This window comes from Haematobia irritans, chromosome 4 (assembly GCF_050003625.1).
Source record: "Haematobia irritans isolate KBUSLIRL chromosome 4, ASM5000362v1, whole genome shotgun sequence".
Classification (NCBI taxonomy): Eukaryota; Metazoa; Arthropoda; class Insecta; order Diptera; family Muscidae; genus Haematobia; species Haematobia irritans.
Genome location: NC_134400.1, coordinates 157,502,740 through 157,514,978, shown reverse-complemented (window position 1 = coordinate 157,514,978; position 12,239 = coordinate 157,502,740).

The following is a 12,239-nucleotide window of genomic DNA, read 5'->3' as shown; positions in this document are numbered from 1 at the left end:
AAGCCCATGTTATATTCATCGCTTCTGCGTCAATTTGGTACAACTTCCGGATCCAAAAAGAACATTTTCATTACTTTTTTGGCGACGCTTTTTATACCCTTCACCACTACTGTGGTACAGGGTATAATAAGTTTGTGCATTTGTATGTAACGCCAAGAAATAATTGTCTTAGACCCATCTTTTAGTATACCGATCGGCTTAGAATTAAATTCTGAGTCGATTTAGCGATGTCCGTCTGTCTGCCTGTCTGTCTGTCCGTCCGTCTGTCTGTATATGTAATTTTGTGCACAAAGTACAGGTCAAATTTTGCACAACGAGTACGTTGAATAGTATCGTTAATTGTGACAAATTTAGTTGAAATCGGTTCAGATTTAGATATAGCTCCCATATATATCTTTCGACCGATTTGGACTTATATGACCCCAAAAGCCAGAGTTTTGCCCTGATTTGCTTCAAATTTTCCACAACAAGTACGTTTAATGGTATCGTTAAGTGTGCTTAATTTGGTTAAAATCGGTTCCGATTTAGATATAGCTCCCATATATATCTTTCGTCCGATTTAGATTTATATGGCCTCAAAAGCCAGAGTTTTGCCCTGAGTTGCTTGAAATTTTGCACAAGGAGTACGTTTTATAGTACGTTAATTGTGCAAAATTTAGTTGAAGTCAGTTCAGATTTAGATATAGCTCCCATATATATCATTCGCCCGATTTGGACTAATATGCCCACAGAGGCAAAAGTGCTACTCTGATTTACGTGAAATTTTGCAGAGGGAGTAGAATTTATCTTGAAACTTTGCACAGGCAGTAGAATTAAGGTTCTGCATATGCGTGTTTATTTTGGTTGAAATCGGTTCAGATTTTGATATAGCTCCCATATATATCTTTCGCCCGATTTTCGGTCATATAACCACAGAGGTCCTTATCAAATCGCCACTGCTAAGTCGAAAACTTATCGAAGTGACTAAAATTTTCCTACTACTCTATTACACATCTATCGACCGATAAATCAGAAATACACCTTTGCGAAGTTGCCTCAAAATTGGTTCATATTTAAATGTTTCCTATATTTTTTACTAACATTGTGTTCCACCTCAGCGCATTAACCGACTTAAATGTAAAATCTATAAGTATTGTAGAACTCTGTGCAGATCTGTGCAGATCTGCTCAGATATACAGAATATATGTGTATGGATTCATATAGCATCCAACACATGGACGGATTTGATATGGTATCGAAAATGTGGACTTACAAAGTGGTGAAGGATATAATATAGTCGTCCCCGCCCGACTTTAGACTTTCCTTACTTGTTTTGCTAGGATATGAATGAAAAAATAAAGAACACAGGTTCAAATCTCACCAGTGCCAATTTTTATACCCTAAACCACATAGTGGTCAGGGTATAATAAGTTTGATCGGCCAAAAAATGTGGCAACCAGAAATATTGATTTTAGACCCCATAAAATATATACCGATCGACTCAGAATCACCTCCTGAATCGATCTAGCGCTTGGTGTCCGTCCGTCCATCTGTCCGTCTGTCCATGTATTTGTTGTTCACAGGATTCCGGTAGCAATTATTAACCGATTTGGATGAAATTTGGCACAGGGCGTTTTTTGGGCACAAGCACGAACGCTATTGAATTTGGATCAATTTTAGATATAGTTCCCATATATATGTATCGCCCGATTTCGACAAATGAGGTCTCGTAGCGCTTATTTTCAAACGGATCGTCACCAAATATGGCAAAAAGTAATCTTTTTCATCGCCCTTCCAATCTGCAAAATTTCATCGAAATCGGTTCAGATTTAGGTATAGCTCTCATAGATATGTATCGCCCGATTTTCCTAAATTTGGCCACGAAACCTTTATTTATCAACCGATCTTACTAAAAGTTGGCTAAATGTAATATTCTATAGCACTAACTATATGTGCAAAAAATCATCGAAATCGGTTCTGATTTCGCTATAGCTCCTATATATATGTTCCGCCCGATTTTTCTAAATTTGGCCATAAAGCTTTTAGTTATCAACCGATCTTATTCAAAGTTGGCTAAATGTAATCTTCTATAGCACTTACTATACGTGCAAAAAATCATCGAAGTCGGTTCAGATTTAGATATAGCTCCCATATATATATGTATACCCCGATTTTCATAAATTTGGCCATAGAACCCTTATTTATTAACCGATCTTACCCAAAGTTGGATAGATCCAGTCCTCTATAGTACTAACGGTATGTGCAAAATTTCATCGAAATCGGTTCAGATATAGTTATAGCTCCCATATATGTATCGCCCGATTTTGAAAAATTCGCCCCTATTAAACTTATGTTGGACCATAGAGGCCTCATTTCTTAACTGATCTTACTCAAATTTTGCACAAAGTAACCTTAGTTAGTATTAATCAAACCCGCAAAATATTATGCAAATTGGTTCAGATTTAGATATAGTTTCCATATATATGCATAGCTCGAAATTCCCAAATTTGGCCATAAAACTCTTATTTATTTAATAATGGGCTCAATATTAGTGGCATACTAACTCCGTAGGTGCAATATCAACTACAGCCAGTGTTGCTAGAAGTAGGGGAAATTCCCTATATGTAGGTTTTTTTTCTAATAGTTAGCGTCTTGTAGGGGCGAAGGGCCACAAAGATGTTTTCACCCAACACAATTTTTACATTTTGGTGGCTCTAGAGGAGGAAATTAGAAGCTGGCAAGGCTTGATCTTTAACAATGTGTGGTTACCACTCGTGCCCAAAAAAAATCTAACAAAATTTGAAGATTACCACAAATCTACCAAACAAATATTTCTATAGAAATTTATGTCAAAACTTTATTCGTGTAGAAAATTTTGTCAACATTTTATTTCTATAGAAAATTATGTCAAAATTGTATTTCTATAGAAATTTTTTTCAAAATGTTATTTCTCTAAAAAATTTTCTCAAAATTTTATTTCTATGGAATTTTTTCTTAAAATTTTATTTCTATAGAATTTATTATCAAAATTTTATTTCTATAGAAAAATTTCGCAAAAAAAATTGTTTATAGAAACTTTTTCCAAATTTTTATTTCTACAGAGATTAAAAAACTACTATTTTTGGTAGAATTCTACCAACTATGGCAACCGTGTTGGTAATACAAATTTATGTTCTGGGTTATATATTTACGTTGCATTTTCATGTTTTAAGATAATAAAGTACTTGGAACCATTTTTGATTTGTAAAATTTATTTAAATTTAACGGAAAATATTGTAGGGAAAATTGTTTGGGAACTTTTTTTTGTCCTTGTAGTGTAAGCCGAACATTTTCCCTGGCAACACTGACTATGAGCTATAGTCAGATTGACACAAAACACCCGTAGACATGTACCCCTTAATTTTCTTAAATATGCAACTGCGGTTTATCTCCCAGACCTATATCAATGTTACCCCACAAATGCTTATGATTACTAATTCAGTAAGGGTGGTTTAGGGTATGAGAGAGTCGGCCCCGCCCGACTTTCTACTTTACTCACTTGTTTTTTTATTTCCCTTTAAACAAGATATTTTAGCTCAAAAGATATTTTTTCGCTCTTCAAAATAGAAAACTCGTGTTTCAGTATGCAGTTATATATAAAAACAGACTATGCATTAAAGACTCAATTAACATTCTTTATAAAAAAATTTCATTTCGGAGCAAATTATTTTTTCCTCGAGTGTACATGACGATAGGTTTCTTGCTTTCTCTGTTGAAAAAATTTTATTTTTAGAAAAACAGTCTTGTGGTTTAGTTCCCCTAACTGCTTATTTCCTTTTGTTTGTGGTACATATATAATTTTTTGTTTTTAAATTCAGAGAAAGGCAAGAGACTAAACGAAGGCAGAGTTATCCTTAAAATATGCTTAACTACTTTTCGTAAAATTTATATGAATGTATATAATGGAAAAGTTTATCAAAGAATATTTAAGGCAAACAATTTTGAGATAGGAAACTATTGACCACATTCCGTTTTTATTTCTACAGTCTTGAATTTATTTTATTTATCTTTTAAATTCAAAAAGTCATATTGATAATAATTAAGTTATTTACTTCATAATTTATAATTATATGCTAATCTAGAGATTAAAGTATAAAATATCTCATAGAAAAATGTTAAGGAAAATTTGTATCCTCCTTGAGACTGAATAACCATCATTGGAATCAAAGAAAAACAAAACACAGGAAACTAAGAGAAATTATTATAATACAAGGTTATTATTGTACACATGTACATTCATTGATATACATATATTAATTATGCACAAGAAATAATGAATTTATTTTATGAATAGTGTTCACAAAAACTTTGTAATAATGGAATTAAAAAAAAAAAATTATAAACAAAAATTTCATAAAATTAAAAATAATTGCTTTTGAATGGCTACGAATGCATACATAATTCTTATGAAATGTCTTATATAATACACTAAATATACATTATTTTCAATAATGAAACTATATGGACTTATTACATAATATTTATGAAAAACGTCATATATTCCATCAACCTTTTACTCTTTCTCTTTTGGATTCTTCTTAAAATTGTATTCATATATCTCAATGACCTAGCTGTAATCGAATATCAGACTTAATTAAAAACAAAACAAAAAGAAAAAAAGTCACAGATATATGCTCATAACTGCCCAGCAAAAAAATTTGGAAGTTCTTCCAAAGGCACAACTTTAAAAGCACTTCCAGAAGATGCACTCCCAATGATGTTCTTTATTTTAATTACCCACGAAGTTCTTTTAATTCAATTTTTTATAACTTGATTTTTTCATACTTATAATGGATAATTTTAACAAATAGGTTAAAAATTCATAAAATGGTACAAATCATTTAAATTTTGTTGAAAAAATGTTAAATCCAATCTGAAAAAAATGTGAATTTTTGAAAATATTTCAGATCAAACGTTTCCGACGAGCGTTAGAATCCATTAAAAATTATAAAAAAAATATAAAAATTATTTATTTGACAAAATATCACAGAATTTTTTAAGCTACAAAAAAAAAAACATTGAATTGGGATCACACCTAAGGAAGTGATGCAAATTCAGTACAACGTCTGTTGAAATTGAGGACTTCCGTCCTATGACAAGCCCATGTTAAATTCATCGCTTCTGCGTCAATTTTGCACCACTTCCGGATCCAAAAAGGATATTTGCATTACTTTTTTGGCGACGCTTTTTTTACTGGGTGATTATTATTAACAATGCAAAATGTTTAAAAAAAATTACTAATTAAAACCATTAACAGTCATTATAAACGACAACATTCCTGATTCAATCGCACAAGTCCCTTTGGAAAAGACATTAAAAGAACGAACATCAATTACTTTTTAAATAATAATAAATAATACTTATGAAATGTCTTATATAATAAATGAAATATTTTATATTTTTCAATAATGAAAATATATGTACTATTACATAATATTTACAAAAAACGTCATACAATCAAACTTTCTCTTTTGGATGCTTCTTAAATTTATCCGAATGACCTACGAGTAATCGAATATCAACCTTAATTAAATACAAAACAAACAAGTATATACGGCCGTAATATCGGCCAGGCCGAATCTTATGTACCCTCCACCATGGATTACGTAGAAATTTTACTAAAGACGGGTTGCGGTCGATGACAAGGCATCTTAAAACTTGTTAACATCATCTTCTAAATTGTAAGTTAGTCCATGCGGGATATATATTAGACAAAAGAAAGGTCGATTAAATACGTATATATTCAGTTCTTGACCGGTATATATAGGGAAGATATAATTACGAACCGATATGAAATTTTGAGCGGTAATTATAGAGCCAGAATTGAAATATGGGGGTCGCTTTATATGGGGGCTATATACAATTATGAACACAAGTCTACCAAAAATGACGAATTTTTATACCCACCACCATAGAATGGTGACGGGGGTATAATAAGTTTGTCATTCCGTTTGTAACACATCGAAATATCGATTTCCGACTATATAAAGTATATATATTCTTGATCAGGGAGAAATTCTAAGACGATATAACGATGTCCGTCTGTCCGTCTGTCTGTCTGTTGTAATCACGCTACAGTCTTCAATAATGAAGCAATCGTGCTCAAATTTTGCACAAACTCGTCTTTTGTCTGCAGGCAGGTCAAGTTCGAAGATGGGCTATATCGGTCTAGGTTTTGATATAGTCCCCATATAAACCGACCTCCTGATTTGGGGTCTTGGGCTTATAGAAATCGTAGTTTTTATCCAATTTGCCTGAAATTTGAAATCTAGAGGTATTTTATGACCATAAAGAGGTGTGCCAAAAATGGTGAGTATCGGTCCATGTTTTGGTATAGCCCCCATATAGACCGATCCCCTGATTTTACTTCTTGGGCTTATAGAAACCGCAGTTTTTATTCAATTTACCTGAAATTGGAAATCTAGAGGTATTGTAGGACCACAAATACGTGTGCCAAAAATTATGAGTATAGGTCCATATTTTGGTATAGCCCCCATATAGACCGATCTCCCGATTTTACTTCTTGGGCTTATAGAAACCGCAGTTTTTATTCAATTTACCTAAAATTGGAAATCTAGAGGTATTGTAGGACCACAAATACGTGTGCCAAAAATTATGAGTATCGGTCCACATTTTGGTATAGCCCCCATATAGACCGATCTCCCGATTTTACTTCTTGGGCTTATAGAAACCGCAGTTTTTATTCAATTTACCTGAAATTGGAAATCTAAAGGTATTGTAGGACCACAAATACGTGTGCCAAAAATTGTGAGTATTGGTCCATGTTTTGATATGGTCCCCATATAAAACGACCTCCCGATTTGGGGTCTTGGGCTTATAGAAACCGTAGTTTTTATCCAATTTGTCTGAAATTGGAAATCTAGAGGTATTTTAGGGCCATAAAGAGGTGTGCCGAAAATGGTGAGTATCGGTCCATATTTCGGTATAGCCCCCATATTTCCCGATTTTACTTCTTGGGCTTCTAAAATCCGAAGTTTTTATCCTATTTGCCTGAAATTGGAAATCTAGAGGTATTTTCGGGTCATAAAGAGGTGTGCCGAAAACGGTGAGTATCGGTCCATATTTTAGTATAGCCCCCATAAGAACGATCTCCCGATTTAACTCCTTGGGTTTCTAGAAACCGTAGTTTTTATCTGATTTGCCTGAAATTGTAAATATTCTGGTATTTTAGGCTCACAAAAACGTGTATCGGATTAAGTTTTTATTGGTCCATTTGGTAATGCCTCCATATAGACCGACTTCACTTCTTGAGGGTGTAGAAGGCGCTCTGATCATGAAAATTGCTTGAAATTCAATGTAAAATTTCCAGATTTTACTTCTACAGATTTAAGATTTCAAATCAAGACGTTATTTTATAATTTTCTTGCACACTTACAAGAGATGTTAATGATTCCTCTAAAACTCAAACTAAAATGGTTCTTATAAATCCAGAATCTGATATAGTCCTCATAGGTGAAATCTTTAAATTTATCTTCGGGAAGTGTCCTCAAGTCCTCAAGCCCTCCTGAAATTTCAAAGGAAACCCTAATATTTGGTTCATGGTGGTGGGTATTTAAGATTCGGCCCGGCCGAACTTACTGCTGTATATACTTGTTTACTGTATGGTTGATTGCTAGAATTCTTGATGTTTTGGAAGATTTTGCAAAATAAGAAGTGCTTCTTAAACCAACTAAGAAGTGCTTCATAAATTTTCTATAGAAATAATATTTTGACAAACTAAATAAAATTCTGACAAAATTTTCTATAGAAATAAATTTTTGGCAAATTTTCTTTAGAAAATGCATTTTAACAACATTTCCTAAAAAGACATAAAATGTTGACACAATTTTCTATAGAAATAAAATTTTGACAATCTTTTCTATAGAAATATAAAATTTTGACAACATTTTCTATGGCAATAAAATTTTGGTAGATTATTTTTGGCTCGAGTGGCAATCGTGATTTCGGGGGCTATAATATAATAGAGATCCATACGGACCAATTTTGGTATGGTTGTTATCGACCATACCAAATTTCAACCGGATCGGATGAATATTGCTCCTTCAAGAGGCTCCGGAGGTCAAATGTGGGGATCGGTTTATATGGGGGCTATATAGCATTATGGACGGATGTGGACCAATTTTTGCCAAATTTCAGCCGGATTGGAAAATCGGTTTATATGGCTATATATAATTATGGGCCGATATGGACCTATTTTTACGTGTTTGTTAGAAACCATATTCTAACACCATATACCAAATTCTAGCCAGATCGGATGAAATACGCTTCTCTTAGAGGCTCCATAAGCCAAATCTGGGGATCGGTTTATATCTGGCTGGAATTTGGTATATAACACCATATACCAAATTCCAACCAGATCGGATGAAATATGCTTCTCTTAGAGGCTCCCTAAGCCAAATCTGGGGATCGGTTTATATGGGGGCAATATGCAATTATGAACCGATATGGACTAATTTTTGCTTAGTTGTTGGAAACCATATACCAACACCATGTATTTCAGCCGGATCGGAAAAAATTTGCTTCCCTTTGAAGCTCCGCAAGCCAAATGTGGGGATCGGTTTATATGGGGGCTATATATAATTATGGGCCGCTTTGGACCAATTTTTACGTGTTTGTTAGAATCCATATTCTAAAACCATATACCAAATTCCAGCCAGATCGGATGAAATATGCTTCTCTTAGAGGCTCCGCAAGCCAAATCAGGGGGTCCGTTTGCAATACCATCCGACCTACATCAATAACAAATACTTGTGCCAAGTTTCTTCGTGATTTGAATAGACGAACGGACGGAAATGCTTAGATCGACTCAGAATTTCACCGCGATCCAGAATATATATACTTTATGGGATCTTAGAGCAATATTTACATGTGTTACAAACGGAATAACAAAATTAATATACCCCCCATTCTATGGTGGTGGGTACAAAAAAGGTCACAGATATATTATCACATAACACGTTCATATTTAATCATAATTGATTATGACTAATAATAAAAAGAAAAATATTTACATCTTACACATTAGAACCATCAACAGTCATTGTAAACGACAACATTCCTGATTCAATCGCACAATCCCATTTGGAAAAGACATTAAAAACGAACATCAATCACTTTTTATCTATAAGTAATTTAAATTAAGATATAAATTTCTATGTAACAACAGGCTAAAGCTCAAACTAAATTTAGGCATTAAATAAATTTAATTGATACCTAATAGGATAACCCATAACTAATTTGTCATAATTATATAAATGAAATAAATTAAAAAGTGTTACCACACATTTCGAAGAATTAATGTTAAGTAAACAATAGAATTTAAATAACTTATATGATTTGAAATACTACAATTTAAGGAAACTTTATAGGTTTAACAGAAATACTTAAGCGATTTACAATAGTTTAATAAAACGATCTATATTTTTTGAAAAGATTTTAATTTAATTTTGTTTGTTTTTTCACATCTCAAATCAACACTGAAAACAAGTCCAAGACTAAAAGGTCGAAAGGGTCGAATCTTAAAAACATACAATAATTTTTCTTGTAAACACGTAATGGGTTCCCCTATATCGTTCGTATATAATAAAGAGCTTGCTGATTTGAAATTTAATTAAAACACAGGCAAATAATGAAATGGCCAAAAAATTGTTTATTTGGTAGATAATTTCTTGTCATTTAATATTGAGATATAATTCCGGGCATATGGCCACCATGACTATTTTGCACAAAGAGAAGGTCGAAATCGCGGCAAAACGGCCCCATATGAAGAAGAAAAAAGTGTTGTTCCACCAAGACAACGCACCGTGTCACAAGTCATTGAGAACGATGGCAAAAATTCATGAAGTGGGATTCGAATTGCTTCCCCACCCTCCGTATTCTCCAGATCTGGCCACCAGCGACTTTTTCAAAAGGATGCTCGCAGGAAAAAATTTGGCTGCAATGAAGAGGTGATCGCCGAAACTGAGGCCTATTTTGAGGCAAAACCGAAGGAGTACTACCAAACTGGTATCAAAAAATTGGAAGGTCGTTGTATCGCTCTTGAAGGGAACTATGTTGAATAGTAAAAAAGAGTGTGTTGTTCTTTGTTAGACCAGGGACTTATCAGCCAACCTGTTAGACATATGGTGTCTTTAGCAATATTGCTCAGGGCCGGCCCCTGAGTCGATCTAGCCATGTCCGTCTGTCCGCCTGTCTATGAACACATTTTTGTAATCAAAGACTAGGTCGCAATTTAAGTCCAATCGCCTTCAAATTTGGCACATGTTCCTAATTTGGGTCAGAATAGAACCCTATTGATTTTGGAAGAAATCGGTTTAATTTTAGATATAGCTCCCATATATATCTTTCGCCCGATATCTACTAATATGGTCCCAGAAAGCAGAATTTCAGCCTGATTTACTTTAAATTTTGCACAAGAAGTGCAATTGAAAATATGCTGAATTTGGTAGAATTTGTAAGAATGACTTAAATTTTCCTATACATTTAATACATAGCTATCGACCGATAAATCATAAATACCCTTTAGCAAAGTTGCCTAATAATTGCTTCGGCTTTAAATGTTTCCCATATTTATACCCTGCGCCACACTGTGGAACAGGGTATTATAAGTTAGTGCATATGTTTGCAACACGCAGAAGGAGCCGAGATAGACATATAGTGTCTTTGGCAAAAATGCTTAGGGTGGGCTCCTGAGTCGATATAGCCATGTCCGTCTGTCCGTGAACACATTTTTGTAATCAAAGTCTAGGTCGCAGTTTTAGTCCAATCGACTTCAAATTTTGCAGTAGTATGTGTTTTGGCTCAGAATGAATTTGGGAAGAAGTCGGTTGACGCAAATTTCTATATAAATTAAATTTTGACAATCTTTTCTCTTGCAATAAAATTTTTGTAGATTACAAATACATATATATATATATATATATATATATATATATATATATATATATATATATATATATATATATATATATATTTTGTCAGGAATTGACCTCCATGCATCTCTTACTGCTTCCCAGAGTTGAGATATGCTTGCTGGCTGATACTGGGCAACCGACTTGTTCACATCCCACCATAAATTCTCGATTGAATTGAGGTCTGGCGACTGTGGTGGCCACTCAAAAATATTTAGTTTGTTTTCCTCAAACCACTTTTTCGCAACTTTGCTAGAATGTTTTGGGTCGTTGTCCTTCTGGAAGACCCAAAACAATGGCATATTATATCTAGCATATGGTAGAATTACTTCCTGCATAATATGGACATAAATGTGTCTATCTATGATCTTTTTGATCCAATATATAGGCCCTACTCCGTAATACGAAAAGTATGCCCAAATCATTATAGAAGCACCACCGTGATTTACAGTTTACGTCGTAAAATTGGGATTGTACTCAGTGTTTGGAGGTCGCCAAACATATTGACGGGATCCCTTTCCACCATAAAGCACTATTTTTGACTCATCCGTTCATAAAATATTCCTCCATTTCTGTACTGTACTATGGGCAGCTAAATTATTTTCGCACAAGCATCTTCGAATTGTTTGTACGCTAGCTTTTACCCCTAACTCGTCTTTTATTTGTTTGGAGCTTGCCAAGGGATTCTGCTTACGGTATCTTATATATATATATATATATATATATATATATATATATATATATATATATATATATATATATATATATATATATATATATATATATATATATATATATATATATATATATATATATATATATATATATATATATATATATATATATATATATATATATATATATATATATATATATCAGCTTAATCGGTTCAGATTTATATATAGCTCCCATATATATCTTTCGTCTGATTTGGACTTATATGGCCCCAAAAGCGAGAGTTTTGCCCTGATTTGCTTCAAATTTTGCACAACGAGTACGTTTAATAGTATAGTTAATTGTGCTTAATTTGGCTAAAATCGGTTCCGATTTAAATATAGCTTCCATATATATCTTTCGTCCGATTTGGATTTATATGACCTCAAAATCCATTTTGCCCTGAATTGCTTGAAATTTTGCACAAGGAGTACGTTTTATAGTATCGTTAATTGTGCAAAATTTACTTGATGTCGGTTCAGATTTAGATATAGCTTCCATATATATCATTCGCCCGATTGGGACTAATATGCCCACAGAGGCAAAAGTGCTACTCTGATTTACGTGGAATTTTGC